General features: G+C 42.0%; 1 long non-coding RNA gene across 1 annotated transcript; it reads right to left on the reverse strand.

Moving 5' to 3' along the window:
• Positions 1–425: 425 nt before the first annotated feature.
• Positions 426–9,355, reverse strand: LOC134480495 (uncharacterized). The gene is made up of 3 exons (XR_010054922.1): positions 7,688–9,355; positions 5,372–6,355; positions 426–1,220 (listed from the first exon to the last, which is right to left on the reverse strand). It is a non-coding gene; the product is annotated as an uncharacterized LOC134480495 (long non-coding RNA).
• Between the last annotated feature and the right edge of the window lie 236 nt (positions 9,356–9,591).

Below are 9,591 nucleotides of genomic sequence, written 5' to 3' on the forward strand. Positions count from 1 at the left end.
CTGTGGTCTCAGGATTATCTGCATTCCTGGGTGTTCAGCATTTTCTGCCCCGGGATTTGGGTGCAGGATTCCCGATGGCTTTAAACTCCCTTGTACCATGTTTATATGTCCTGGGAGGTGTTACAGAAAAATTAATGTTTATCCTATTAATTTGGTCAAAACTCTCATCGACAGAGTATAATTTACAGGTAACTATATATTTGACAGCAAGCATACACAGTGGGTAATGTATGCATGATGAAGTTGAAATTCAGAGTTGGAAACACAGTGCACAGTGACTGTATAAATGCCTGTGAATCTCAGTCTGACTGGGAAGTGATTTGATGCCCAGTCCCCATGAGAATGCAGAGATCCATCCCTCCCTGATAGCTGTGGGACTTCAGATGTTGACACTAATGATCAATAAAGAAGGTTCCTAAGAGTGAAGAGTTTAAGATTACTCCTTTATTGACCAGAATACATCCAATTTACTTGATAGTAACCAGATGCAGGTAGTCAATATATACAGTCTATATCCTTATCAAAATAGAAAAGCAAATGAAGAAAACAACAACAACAGATAAATAATAAATCTTCAAATGAATAGAAGGAAAACCAAATAACCAAAACAATTAAAAATTAACCAAACTTTAAATAGAAGAATTGCGCTAAGCATTCTTTTGCTGCTCCTTTTGCAGAATAGACATATAGCCTGTGGCTTGCCTTGGAGACATAGTAGACAAGCAGTTAGTGATGGTAACAATCTTTTCGAGAGGAGTGGAAGTAGGTCTGTTTTGTTGGAGTGGGGGTATTAAGGAAAAAGCCTACCAATACTGAGTATAAATGATATTACAGACTTTGTCACAAAGTCTTTCCAATGTTGTGAACTGATCTCCATGAAACTCTTCTGGATGACCCATCAGGACAAGTACAAATTTACACATGCACAGTCTTTCTGGATGACCAGCAGCTCTTGATTGATGTGCATCAGCACTTCTCTGAGTCCCTCAAAAAGTGCACATTTGTTGGAGAGGCTGAGGTGAAAGTACGGCCTATTCAATCCAAAGAAGTTAAACTAAAGGAGGAAAATGCAGTCCACAATTGCTATGGACAGTACAGATGAGACACAATAGTGGTGTATTTGCTGTGCACACTTAGTTCTCCTCCTGTAGCTCTTCTCTCCAAGGGAGATCTTATCCTGGTCTGTGTCATGTTCGAGTTTCTGCTGGAGAATTTCAGACCTAGCAGAGCAAGGGAATAAAGATTTATTGAGTGGTTGTCAATTCAGCTCTCCCTCTTACATCAGCTCTATTCAGTTGGACAATCCAGCATGACTTGTCAGCTGAGGTCAGTCCCTGCATCCCCAAGTGACATAGAGTACCTGCGCTTGGATTTATATCTCAGCTTTTAACACTGCTGGAATTTGAACTGTGGACTATGCACTGTGCTGGGATTAAGAGAAAAATGAGCATTTTTTCCCACTGGTCCAGGTATATGACATTGAATAATAACATTGTAGCTATGTCTGAATCTGAGTTCAAGAGAGGTATGAGCAACGTAGAATACCATGTGGATTCCTTCTGGAGAACATGCCCAGAATTGAGGTGAAATTTCTGATTATGTTAGCACTGAAGGAACCCGTCTAGTTTCCATTTGTAACCACTGAGTCTGCAAATACACAGAGAAGCCATCTCACTTCAAATTCATGCTCACTGCATAGATCCTGTAATCACTGAGAATGTGCTCCATGTAAATCTTCCCAGCGTACACATGGACATTAAAGGTGATTATGATGTAGAAACAGAACAGCACCCCTGTAAGTCTATGGCTAGTGTAAGGCAATTTGTGAGAGGACAGAAGAGAAAATGTCCTCAGATCTTTCCGGAGAGATCACAGGAAGAAAGGAGTAGAACATAGCAAGAAATCCAGAGGATCATATATATTGTTTCATGGGCAAAATTCACATGAACTGTACCAGAACTATACTCTGAGTAGCTCTTTAGCTGCCTGAGGCTGAAATCCATGTAGGTGGTCATTCACCCAAAACGGGTACTTATATAGGGAAAGGATATTCAAATGGCTTCTTCCAGCCTGTGTTCCTACCTGAACATTAATGCTTAATGTAAAGATTCCCCAGGATTCGCTGGAGGCATAAAAACAAATGTTGACTGGGATATGTACATAGTGGCCAGACCTATAGACAGCTCAGTCAGTGATGTGCTGTCCTCCCATAAACCGTCATAGACTCAGGGTTCTTTCCCCATTAACAATCTGGTTTAGCAAGTCCCAAAGGCTGTGTAGAGCTGTCTTGTTGCTCAGCAAAGGATCATATATTGGTGGTGGACTAGACTCTTGTTCTTGTTCACTCTTTCAGACTTTCCCCAAAGTGTGCAACTTCTTCTAATCGGAGCTGTCTTTACCATAGCCTGAGTGACTTCATGCCCAAAGCTAGAATCATAGGAAATCTCCATAACCAGGATCCAAATCAACAAATTTTCTCCCCGTAATGTGATTGTTCCACAGATAATTTGAATAAGTAAGTAAACGCTTGCATGGATTATCTCACACTGAATCAGAATCTAGGGAAGGGCTCCATCGTATGGTACACTTTCACTCCTTGGCTGATGGACGTCTGGATAGATTCTCCTTCAAGGTTACTCTGGGACCACTACAACATTGATGCTCCCTAGTTGCAATGGCAATACCTACTCCTTGTTGTGGAATCACTGGGTTAACTAAAACTTCTGTTCCACTTTCTGAACATGGCTTCTCATAGGGCTACCTGTTCTTACACTGTCAGACCCATTTGAAGCTCATCATTTCTCCTAACCCATTGAGGCTGAAATTAACTGAGAGAAAATGATGTTGATCGACAGCACTTGCAGAATGCTACACAGATAACATAGAGGAGCGCTTTGGATTATCTGTACACCTAAAGGGGTTCCTGAAACTGCCCTGTTCTTGCACCACAGCATAGCTATGGGACTTTTTCTGGATGACGATACAATTCCAAGCAACTCAAATTCTCAATGAATAAAATCCAAGCCAAACTCCATGGGGAAGTTGTAGTGTGCCAAGGTAGCTCGAAAGAAATGGTAGCAGGCAATGTGGAAAGCAACCTTGGAGAAGACACAGTGAGTGACATAACCTTCCAGTGGGCTTTCACAATTCACAAAGAACAGAGAAGCAGAATAAACTCATGGATTTTTCTAGAGAAGCCTTGCCCTTACCTCCCAGTACTCCATTCCTTTGATGTGCTCCAAAGGATTTCAATGCAGATCAGTAGTTTTGCCCCTAATCACTTGAAAATCTAACTTTAGAGGTGTTTTTGTGTCCTCTTTTTGGGGGTTGCATTTCTAAAGGATTTTATTGTCCTGCTTCTACACCATAACAAAAAGGGACCTGCAAGCTCTAGGCCTGTACCATTTGTTACCCCTGTGAAACATGACTCACTTGAACATATTTCCACTCCTCCCCCAGACTTCACAAGATAATTCATTCTGAAATTTTTGGAAACAATAAATTAGTAATTTAAGTGTCCTTTTGCTGTACAGAGCTAGATGGAGATGCCAAATGACTGGGCAGCTCTATTTCATGTTTCATGGATGTAAAGTGAACGCTTAGAGTACTTTTCTCATGAAACTTGGAAATAGAGGGAAACATAAGTTCACTACTGCAAACACACACACACACACACACACACACACACACATATACCCACACACACACCACACACACACACACACACAAACACACACACAAACACAGACACACAGATACACACTTGCATGCACAAATGAAAACTTTGCTCTTATGCAGCACATTTCCTGTTGAGTGAGGAATTAGTGGGAACAATGCTGTGTACAAGTCTCTTAGACACAAGTAAGATGTGCTGCCCTGGCCTGTACTCATTTCCACTTCAGGAAACCTTTCTATGCAGATACTTGCTGGTCCGACAAGTAAGTTACATGTTCTGCACAGATAGCCTAAACAACACAACATCAAATCCCCAAGAGAGATTTCTAGGAAAAGACTCCATCAAGCTCTATGCTGACTCATCATAGGCCCCTCACTAAAACTACTCTGTTTCCTTCATAGAAGACTTTGGAAGCACCAGAGGAGACAGTGACTCATGGTCAGTTCCCAGGAACATTTGATCACATTAGAGTTCCTGTGGTATTAAAACAACCTCAATGTCAGTCAGAAAAAGGCTAAATAAATAACATACAGTGAATTTTCTGAAATGCAGCACTGTGTACAATATTGAGAGGGAATCTATCCTGAAAGAATGCAGTGCCCATGATATAGTCAGCAAAGCAATGTCAGCAGAGGGTTGCACTCTAGGATTCCATGCAATATCATGGTGAAGACAATAAGACAATCCAGAATCTTCCCGGGGGATAACTCTGTTCAGGTAAAGTGAAGAAATCTAATCCTTATTTTTAAAATAGCTGAATGGTTTAAGAATGTGTTGAGACAAATAAGAGAGGGGGCTCATCTTGGAACTGGACGAATGATGCAAAGACTGCTGGCCAGCACAAAACAGGAAGCTTCATGTTTGTTGAGAGACCTAGGCTTAAAGGACTAAGTTAGATAATGACTGGACAAAACTGCATGTCATGAACTGGCCTCCCCACATGCTCCCTAAGATGCAGGTCAGCACAGCAATGCAACTTTCTTGGTGAGAATTGGGGGTACATATGGATAACTTTGTTCTTGAAGTCTCAAGTCTCTCATACCAACCCTCAGCCTTTGAGAAACCTTTTCCACATCCTTGCTCTTCTAAACAGCTTCAGGTTCTAAGGCCCAGTTATGAACTCTCCAGGAGCACTCAAATAAGACAGGACTGACATGCTGATACACAGGCTCTGTAGTTACCCAAGATCTATGAAGCATGAAGTCACCATCTTCATATACAGGGACATGAGGGGAGGAAGAACAAAAGCCACCACAAATGACAATGAGAACCATTTCTTTGGCATTTCCACCAGGCTCTCCTCCTTGAAAACTACTTACTTCCTGAGTCTCACACGATCCCTGTAAAGAAAATGGGCTCTGGGCTTTTGCTTCATCCCTCAAAGCCCTGCTCTAGTCTAAAGAGGGGCTCCCACATAGCACCCTCCATACATAATGGCATGTAGTGCTCTGCTGTGTGATCAACCTATCTCCCTTAATGAAGTGCAGATTCTCGAAGAGCAGGAGCATTTGCTTTCCAAACATGCAGTTTCTTGAAAAGGGGCTATCTCCACAGAAAGCCTTGTAAACCATCACATGAATGAACACTTGGATGAGACCTAGGTCAGGACATGGATCAGTCAATAGACAGTTACATTGGTTTGTCTATGTTTATGGTAAGACCTGAGGACAACCTGACCCTGAGGCCTAACCCTACCTGCTGTTGCGTGGCACTGGGGTCACAGATGTTCATTCCGGCCTCTTCACAGAGCCTTTTTGTCTCCACAGAGAATGCTGGCAGTTCAGTCTGCTCCACCAGCAGTTCTCTCTTCTCATTTAGCAAAATCTGTATATTGTTCTTCAATTGAGCTTGTTCACGCAGGAGCTGGGAGTGCCTGATGCTGAACCACAAACAAAAAATGGTAAATCCCAGCCAGCTTCTATTTGCCTGTCACTCCTACAAGTCCAATCATCCCTTCAAGGGTCCTCATCCTCAGAAATCCCCAGAATAGAGCCACACTATGCAAGTTAGCACCAATTAGAGGAGGTCAAATCCAGAATCCACATTCCACATGAATCAAAGTACTTCTGAAAATCCTGACACTAAGACGGTTTATATAAATCAAGGAAGAAGAGATGGTCCATAAGGGAGCTCGTATGTCCATGGTATGGTGAAACCATCTTCACGTTGTGGGGAAAGCCTCTCTGAGTGGTAGTTGAAGACCCAATAGATATAGACTCTTTCCATGTGTTTCTCATGGATCACAGATCTTTAAATCTCCTGTCAGAGTCCTAGAGATTCAGAGTTGATTGATATTCCCATCATGGTGCAAACCTTTTCAATCTAGAGGAACTTTAACGGGGAAAATAACAATTGGAGGGTCTTCTACACCCTTCACATGTAGGACAACTGAGTCCAAGAGCTACAAATCTAAGACCCTTGCCAGGAGGCAGCCTTCTTGTGAAGAGTCAAACACCATGGAACCAGAGCCCTGACTTTTGTTAAAGTCATACAGGACAGAAGCATTCCCTGCCTAGTGCTGGGTTCTCATCTCTGTCAGCGACTCACTGGTAGGAACTGTTCACTTGTATGAGCCTCTTGTACCTCTCCATGGCATCACTTATTGAGTTGGTCATCATTTGCATAGCCATCATTCTCGTCTCATGTTCAGATTGAAGGACTGGCAATTCGACATGCAGCCTGGGTTAGGTCATGGCCAAAGGAACAAATAATGTTTTGAACTCACGATTTCAGAATTAGGTGAAATGTAAATAAAAATATATAATAAAAAATTTCAAATTCAAGGAATAGTGGAAGGGAAGAAAATGGCAAACTCAAAAACCAGACCAAAACCCAACAATGAGACTCAATCCACAGAAAATATTTCTATGTAAATAAGCAAACATTTGTTTTGAAATAAGGACTCCTTGGAATCCTGAGAGATATGGTTCTGCAAAGACTCACTATATAGGAGGGGGCAGAGCCGGAGAGCTCCCTGTTTGGGAATAACAACTGTCAAGACCACAGTGACCATTTCTAGGTCACAATAAACAATCCCTGGATAGTTAAAAAAATAAAAAAACTAAAGATCAAAGCAGGTGAAACAAATTAGGTAAAATCAGACTGTTCTCTCTATTACTTAAACTCAGTATGTTCCACATACTTGCTCCTTCAAAGTATTTGTACTGGTTAAGTTTATTATCCTGGGCACAGGACAACAGAGTCACAGTACCAGTTGGAGGGACCTGACCATCAAGAGCTGGCCAGGTAAGCATGATGGAATTCACTAGTTCAGGAAGAAGATTCCTCCAGTCTGTGCCACAGCTTTGGGCCCAAGAGAAAGCTGTGATGACATTTCTCTTGTTTTGAAAGCAGGTATACTCAATCCTTGGTTTCTATCGTTACATGAATTCCCAGAGGGCATAACTATGTTTGACAGGGAAGAGGATTTATAGCACCTCCTCCCCTCAGGAGAGTCCTGTGTGCCACCAAGGTATACAGAAGGAGCAAAGTGCTCTTTTGATCAGTGTGGGCCTCCATGTACTAATCACTATCATGACCTGCAAACTGTTGATCAAACAAATCCTCAGACCCCATCAAAGGTCCCAGACCTCCTGATCCAGAGTAAACCACCAACAAATACTGCCACATATATACACACCAACCCATATCCAAACACGTTTAGAATTCCAACTACATCCATGGAGGTGCCATAGAATCAGTGTATAATGAACAAATTCAGAGGAAAGAGTGATGACGTGCAGGCATTTCATTCACACACACAGTTGCAGCAAGTGTGACAAGGTCATTCTAGCTGTTGACAGAACCAATGCTAATCCAAGAGGCTCAGGGTCAAGTACAAAAGAGGTTGACCCTAAACACACAGCACCTAGCTCATCTCACAAGCAAATGCCTGCCAAATCTCCTTCAAATCCAGGATGAGAGGTGAAACTCTCTCGTGCTATGAGTAAATCTTGAGGTAGCAGAGAGAGAGCGCAAGACAGTGAACAGGTTACTGGGCATAATGACTACCTGTGGTCCCACTGATCATAGATATAAAGATCCAGGATTTGATAAAGTTCATCCCTCTCGAATTGACACTTCTGGATTTCAAATTTGAGTTCCTCCAGTTCCTTTAGACACTCCTCTTGCTGACTGATGACATTTTGGGATGATGCCTTCCTACCAAAACCTGTAGACAGATAAACCCAAGTGAATTTGCATATTTGAACCAATGGGCAGAATAGATCATTCTGAATCCGAAAAGGAGGTTGAGGAAGGGGAAATGGTAGAGACTGGGTGAATCCCTGAAAGAGCAGAAAAGCTTTCTTAAAGGTTGATTCTTAAGCTATGTCCCTGTTCCCAACCTCTAATGCCATACACGTGCCACACTCACTATTACACAACCCGTGGCACTGAAAGTTATAATATGACTGAGACATAAACATCTGCGACATTGTTATATCAGATGTGGTGCAGATAATCCTGGAGTTCATAATGACTTCATAATGTTTAGCACCATCAAGCTCTAACCAAGTGTGGTCCAGCCCAAAGTGTCTGAGAACTCAATTCATGACTAGGGGTGCATCCTTCCTTGTTCTCGCCATCAAGACTTATGTAACGTACAGTAATCTAGAGGATGAAGTGCTTCAACTCCCAAACATGGATGGTTACATTGTTAATCTCACAGTGCCTCCTCCTGCCAATCATTGACACTCATAGTTAAAAAGCTTCAAGAAAAGACACTGAAGTCTTACAACTTTATGGCTTTCTCTCAAATTAAAGATCAGGAACTCCTGACTCTTGGTTTGCCTTTGAAAAATCCCAAGGCTCCTGCTTGTAAGGCCTAGTCTTAGAAGGCACATCTCAAACCTACCTCCTTGAGGATGTTCCCCAACTCTGCCCAAGACTCACCAAGCCTTCCCAAGAATGATTTCCTCCTTCCTGTTTCACTAGAGAGGGGGTCAGCTTCCCTCTGACCTGGTGCGGTCTCTCCTTGATCAACACTTTCCTTCCGAAATAGCCTGAGCAGCTGGCGAAACATGCCTGCTTGTGAACCCAAAGGGAACTGAAGGAATATCCCAAAGGCAGTTGGTGTCACCACAACACTGGTGACATCACAGAAGATTCTAGGGATCTCTTAGATACAATAGAGTGTCCAGTGAACGGCTTACTGGTGATGTCACTGGAAAATTCTATGGCCTACCTACTAACCAGCTCTCCCCACACTGATGAATTTCTGTGGGGACCCTTTCCTCCAGTCTCCCATGTGTCACTGGGAATACCATTTGGCAACCTCTATTTCAAAGCTAGATATGTCTCTCTGCTTCATTAGAAGTCAACAATGCTTTTGCTGTGGAGGGTTTCTTACAACCCTGAATTGGAGAACAGATTTTTCTTAGCACCCAAATCTCTAGGGACCAAGGAGGAGGGAGATTTTTCTTAAAAGTAAATCTACTACTCGAGACAATGCATGTGACATGTATTTCGATTTCTAAGCTTTTTCCCATTTTCTGGAGGCCAATATATTTCTTCTATTCCTCTGAGTGTATAAAACCTGGAAATATTTGCTTACTGTGCAGTCCTTGAAAGCCGACCTTGTTTCCATTTACATATCCATGTATTTCACAAAATCAATGGTCTATAATCCTATTTTTTTGCAATAAAAACTCCTTTTCCTTGGGAACATAGGGATCAACTACAGAGCATATATAAAACAATAAATTTCTCTCTGTTTTATATATTATGGAGGACATCCTCCCTTTCTCAAATATAACAAGACAATTAAATTGGACATCAGTGAGCAAATGTCAACCTGGACCTTGTGTTACTACATTGTAACTATATAACCATCACTTCTCCAATATCCTTCTCCGTGAATAGACAAGTCTAGGCATGAGAATATTGGGGACTACAACATGATCTTTTACTTGTAG

Source organism: Rattus norvegicus, chromosome 9 (assembly GCF_036323735.1).
Source record: "Rattus norvegicus strain BN/NHsdMcwi chromosome 9, GRCr8, whole genome shotgun sequence".
NCBI lineage: Eukaryota > Metazoa > Chordata > Mammalia > Rodentia > Muridae > Rattus > Rattus norvegicus.